The sequence below is a fragment of the Lactuca virosa genome, chromosome 9 (genome assembly GCF_052849685.1).
Source record: "Lactuca virosa cultivar CGN04683 chromosome 9, Lactuca_virosa_CGN04683_v6, whole genome shotgun sequence".
NCBI lineage: Eukaryota > Viridiplantae > Streptophyta > Magnoliopsida > Asterales > Asteraceae > Lactuca > Lactuca virosa.
The window spans coordinates 233,085,940-233,092,369 of NC_136434.1; the positions used below are offsets into that span (position 1 = coordinate 233,085,940).

At 29.9% G+C, this 6,430-nt stretch overlaps 1 long non-coding RNA gene across 1 annotated transcript; it reads left to right on the forward strand.

The window, feature by feature from the left end:
- Positions 1-4,804: 4,804 nt before the first annotated feature.
- Positions 4,805-6,131, forward strand: LOC145140725 (uncharacterized). The gene is made up of 2 exons (XR_013722251.1): positions 4,805-5,093; positions 5,723-6,131. It is a non-coding gene; the product is annotated as an uncharacterized LOC145140725 (long non-coding RNA).
- Positions 6,132-6,430: the final 299 nt, after the last annotated feature.

Consider the following 6,430-nt stretch of genomic DNA (forward strand, 5'->3'; position numbering starts at 1 on the left):
GTAGACGACTCCTTAAAAAGTCAAAGAATAACTAGAAGAAAAATCTAATAAAGTGCGCATGGACTGAGTGACTTCTAAAGATCAACAGAATCACACAGTCGTTGTTGTTGATCTTGTCTCTTGTACTATACTAGAAAACAATAAGAACAATACAAAATAGTACTTGCAACAATATATGCATTACAGACAAAAAATGTACCTAAACAAACACTCTATCTCGGACATGCTTCACTTCAGATTGCTTTCAACCTCGGAAGTATTCATTTTGGATTGCATAAGGGTCACTTTATGTTCCAACAAAGGTACACACGTTAAATTCCCGAATGGTTGCAAATGGATTTACTCAAACCCAAGGTGTTAACTATGATGAGATCTTTTGATAAGTGGCTAAGATAAAGTCAATTAGGATTATGCTTGTCATAGCTACCTTTTATGATTATGAGGTATGGAAAATGGATGTGAAAACCGCTTTCCTAAATGGGAATTTAACTGAGGACGTCTAAATGAGTCAACTAGAAGGTTTTGTACATTCCAAGTATCCCGATAGAGTGTGTAAGCTTGAGAAATACATTTATGGATTGAAACAAGCATCTTGTAGTTAGAATCTTTACTTCCATGAGAAAGTCAAAGAGTTTGGATTCTCTAGGGGTGAGGATGATTATTGTATGTATGTCAAAGCTAGTGGGAGTATAGTAACTTTCCTGGTATTGTATGTTGATGACATACTCCTTAAAGGAAACGAAATTCCAACCTTGCAAGAAGTAAAATCTTGGCTTGGGAAGTGTTTCACTATGAAGGATCTTGGGATAAGAATGTTGAGGGATAGAAAGAAACGACTTATTGGACTTACCCATAGTACATACTTGGACTAAATATTAAAGGCTTTCAATATACAGAACTCCAAGAAAGGGGATTTTCCCATTCACTGTATTGCCAAATTGAGTAAGACTTAAAGTCCTAGTACTGAGGAATAAACAGATGATATGAGTCGAGTCTCATATGCTTTCGGTATAGGACCGATCATGTATTCTATGACATTTACTCGCCCGGGTGTGGCTTATGCCCTGAGCGTGTTTAGGCGTTCTCAGGGAAATCCAGGTAGAGCCCATTGGACAGCAGTCAAGAATATACTCAAGTATTTTCAAAGACAAAAAAACATGTTCTTAGTTATTGGTGGCAATGATACATTAAGATTGAGTGGTTATAGTGACGCCAACTTTCAAAAACACCGATACAACTTTTGCTCTCAATTTGGCTGGGTATTCTTGTTGAATGGTGGAGAGGTGACTTGAAAAAGTTCGAAGTAGTCTACGATAGTTAATTCTACTAGTGAATCAAAGTACATCATAGCGAGTGAGGCATCAAAGTAGTCGGCTTGGTTGAATAACTTCATCGGAGATCTTAGAGTGTTCTTGACCATTCAAGAGACAATAGAATTATTTTGTGATAATGAAGGCGCGGTTGCTTTGACCAATGAACCGAAAGACCATGGCAGGTCTAAGCATATTGAGAAAAAGTACCACTACATCATACATAGGGTTGAAGAAAGGCATCTCCTTGCGAAACGATTATCATCAGAAGATAACCCTGTAGATCCTTTGACAAAGGCTCTAAGCAGGGTCAAGCACAACCAGCATGCTAGGAGCATCGACTCAAGAGATGATATTTGTTTCAGTAGTTAGTTGATAGTTTGAAACTTTGTACCAAAATAAATTTAATTGATTTTGGTAAATGAAAAACAGAGAAATATTTATGAGTATCATACTGCCTTCTTCAATTATTTATTCTTGTATTTCTCTTTGCATGTTTTACTTCCTGAGTTATTTTATTATTCAAAATTCCACAGTTGCCCATCCTTTTGGGAGTAAGTAGTGATTTAAGATTGTCATGAATCAATTGTAGATTGTCTATAGAGTTTAGACATTACATGGGATTGCTGCAATATTCATAAGTACTTTAAAAATAGAGATTTTGAGTATTGGATAAACTCACACTTAAAGATTGTTTCATGGTTTCAATCACGGGTAATTATAAGATGATAATATCTTATATGCTTCAAACAGAGATATATAAGTTGTGGTTTACAAATCAATTGTGCATTGGTGTTGTGAAAACGCATTAGTAACATGATGTTATAAAACATAGTATCATGTATCATTTGGTGAGTAAAGGTTATAGTTATATGGTAAAAGTTTATTCGTTCCTTTTTCCCTGACAGGAAAAGCGATATACTTGAGCCCATTGGTGATTTGGTGTTGACATTATAGTGTTGGGCCAAGCTAGGACTAAATTAATGTGTTCAGTTAGTAGTCTAATGACGTCATCATAAGTCGGGAAATTGGGAAACAAAATTTTGGATAATGAGATTGATTGGCTTCCATGCCTCGTGTCCATACAATATCTTGAAGAATGAAGGAATAGATAATCACTTATCTTAGGGCCAATGTCTGATTTGAATCAGATTTCGACAGTTGCTTCGGAAAACACACCTTATTGTTTGGTTCAAGGTTATACTTGCTGTTGTAGTTATCGACTTATCCAAGTGGGATATTCTTGGATTAAGGTGTCTAAACTCATAACTAAATTGGTATATACTTGAATTAGAAACAAAGTGTTTTTTTGGTTGCCCTCCTAACTAGTAACTGAATATAATAACATTTGGAGAGAAAGGTTGATTTATTAATTTATTATATATTAAAAAATTATTAAAAATATGTCAAAGCTTATGGTTTTTAATTACCTAAAATAAAGTATAATATTGATATATTTTTTTATTTGTATTTAAAACACTTATATAAAATATAGTATGCTGTTAATAAGACACTCATTAGACACCTCATTGACCATTTTATAAAAAGTCAACCTATAATAAACTATTTATAATCACGTTTTTCGGAAAATAATGCAATTTCAATCAATAAAAACATTTCAAAATTAAATTAGGGTGTTTATATGCTAAAATGAGATGTCTTTTTAGCCAATCCAAAAATATAATTTTGGTTCTGTAATAAAAGTTAACATTGGTTGGATTACTTGTTAGTATTGGTTGTATAGGTGGACAAATAAAAAAACTGTTATTTTAATATAAGATTGAGTTCTGACATCTTATTAATTAAGATAGTCTAATCAAAACTTCTCTAATTAATAGCCCTATTTATCATAATCTATTAAAAAAAAAGTTCCAATAAAGCTTTAACTTAGTGTAAAAACTGCACTTAAAAAAATTTCAACAACCAAAATTCCGTAAAACGACAGTTTTGTAATGGGTCGCGTAAGTCAGAAATATCCCGTGCATGCAACGTTTGGAACATTTCTAACAAAAAAACACTTGGGTAAAAAGCAGGCATTTACTTTACTAATTATAAATTTTGTCTATTATATTATCCATGAAGCTTGATGATATTTATAAAAGTTTGTGGAAATTAATAATTAAACTACATAATAAAAAATAATCAATCTATATCAATCCGTTTGAAAGCTTGTATGAAACATTAATCAGCAAACACTAAAAATAATAAAAATAATAAAAGGTTAATCACAGAAAACTTCCATTATGTGAACAATAATCTCAAATTAAATGTTTTGGAGTACGTTATATTGATGGTACTTCCTATTGGAGTAAGTTAGACTTTGCATCTTCATATATATTTAGGTTTTAACTATGATACCACCCTTTTGACCATTCGAATTTGAAGCTAAGTACCTAAGGCTCCTAAGTACTTTGTAACCTGTCCCTAAAACCATGTTTATTACTCATATCCAAAGCAATTGATTGCCTCCTTCGATCTTAGTTGGTAGAATAATAATAATAATAATAAATTAAATCCATATATATATATATATATATATATATATATATATATATATATATATATATATATATATAAAAGTTTATAACCCATGAAAACCACGGTTATAAAATTAATAACTATTAATCAATTATTTCAAATAAATTATTAATTACAATATTTTTTTAGTTATATAAAATTATAATCGTTGATTTAAATAAATACATGAAATTATATCACATTATAATATATATTAATTTTATTTTATTTTTTATTCTAATGTTATTAATTTAATGTAATTAGAGTTTGAAATTTAAAATTTGAAATTAAGAATTAATATGTTGACATGTGGCATATAATATTAATGAGGATTTCTAATTTTGTGACATTCATCAATAGAAGAATAAACGTATTCATTTATTAGAATAAGATATATATATATATATATATATATATATATATATATATATATATATATATATAGGTTTAGGTTCTATGGAAAACAAAAAAACCCTAAATATCATAAAAATGCATAAAAAAAAAATACTTAGATGTCACAAAACTTTTTTTGAATTTTTTTATCAAAAAGTCGCAGCCTTTTTGAATTTTTTTATCAAAAAAATTTTCAGCGATTTTATGTTAAAAGCTGCGATTTTTTGATAAAAAAATTCAAAAAAAGTTTTGTGACATCTAAATATTTTTTTTATGCATTTTTATGATTTTTAGGGTTTTTTTGTTTTCCATAGAACCTAAACCTATATATATATATATATATATATATATATATATATATATATATATATATATATATAGAGAGAGAGAGAGAGAGAGAGGTAGGTTAAATCGAGAACACCGAAAAGGTTGAGAATGCGAGAACAAATTTAAACCCTCCAATTATTAAGATGAGGGGATGATATTAATGTGTCATTTATGTCAATTATGAAAGTCATGTAATCAAATTGTAATATAAAGGTAATTCCAATTCGACCCCTTCCACAAAATCAGCTCACCTGATATGGAAAATATTAACTCTCCTATATTACTATATATATCCGTTTGACACCATCAAGCCCTAATTGGAAGCTTTCGTCACCGCATCCTACACCATTATCATCTTCAGAGCCGACTATAGCCAAGTTCAAGGTGTTCGGAAGAATACATCGTCATTGTAGGCGGGAACGAAATCAGAAAAACCAAGGTGGGAGACAGAATTAGCGAAACCAAAATGGAAAATCACGGGAACTAATGGCCGTCCCTGGAAACACTCAAATCAAATTAGAAACAAATCGTCATCCAGAGTAACGTGTAATCCCATACTGACTTGGTCCAACCATCATTCATTACATGTTATACAGTCTTCAGTCTTCATTTTCTCAATCTGTTGTTTATTCGCTACATTAGTTATGCATTATAAGTTCTCATTTTTGTCATCATTAACAATTAACACTATCTAGCACCAAAAATTAGAATATTGATTAATTAGATAACTCACAAATAGAATTGATGCAAATTTATTTTTTACTGCTATACTTATCGATTCTAAATTTGTGTTTTTATTATTTTACTTTGTTGGTAACTATCTAATTGAGCATCATCTGTATTGAGCATGTGAGCTTTTGGAATTGCATTCAAAACTTGGTGATTGTCATGTGTTTCATTTATGAAGTTACTTTGAGTTTCAAATTACTTTTTCACACCTAATCTTGTTAGTTTAATACTGGAATTAAATTTATAATTTGATAATTGATATGCATTCAAAACTTGGCGACTATCTGCAAACAACGTTTTATTCTTACGATATTGCGCATGTTGAATGCTCATAAACTGTTCGATTAAATGCTTCAACGAATTCTGTCTTTGAGTTTTTAAAAATATAATTTATTATATCAGACTGTATAAGTTGGTTTGTAACAGTTCGGTGATGACCGTTGTAGAAGGTGGCCTCAGTGAAGTGATGCTGGTCTTAGGTTACCGGAGATGTGGTGACGACATGAACATATGAATGTAAAGGGTTAAAGTTGAAGATATGAATGTAAAGGGTTAAAGTTGAAGATAGTGGATTGATGATGGTTTAGAGGTGGATGAGACAATCTTTATAGCAGGAGGCATTGTGTGCTGTGGAGTTAATATTTTACTTTTGATTTTATTTGTTGGACAATCTTGATAAGAATATGGGAGTAGCAGTTGTATTCATTTATGATTAAAGGGATATTCTTTTATGATTATAACAGTGTATTTATATTACTAGAGATATATTCATTCATGATTGAGGTGTATTCATTAGTATTAGAGGTGTTTGTCTCTTGGTTAAATCGATGAGAATGAAACCTATACTTTTGTTCATTTTTTTTTGGATGTAAATTTATATTCTATTTAGGCATATTTAGGATTAAAAGTTTATTTATCTGTGAATATACTGCAATAACAGTAGATATTTGCATTATATTTCTTTTGTTTGTGTACTATTTATTTACGATTATAAGAAAAGAACTATGTATTATACTTTTTTTGGTGTTATTCGTTTATGAATAAAGGTATATAATCAGTTATTTTGTATTATGATTTATTTATTTATGATTACAAATATCTTGAATTTTTTTATCTTTAAATTTTGTTTTATTCATTTACATTACATTACAAAT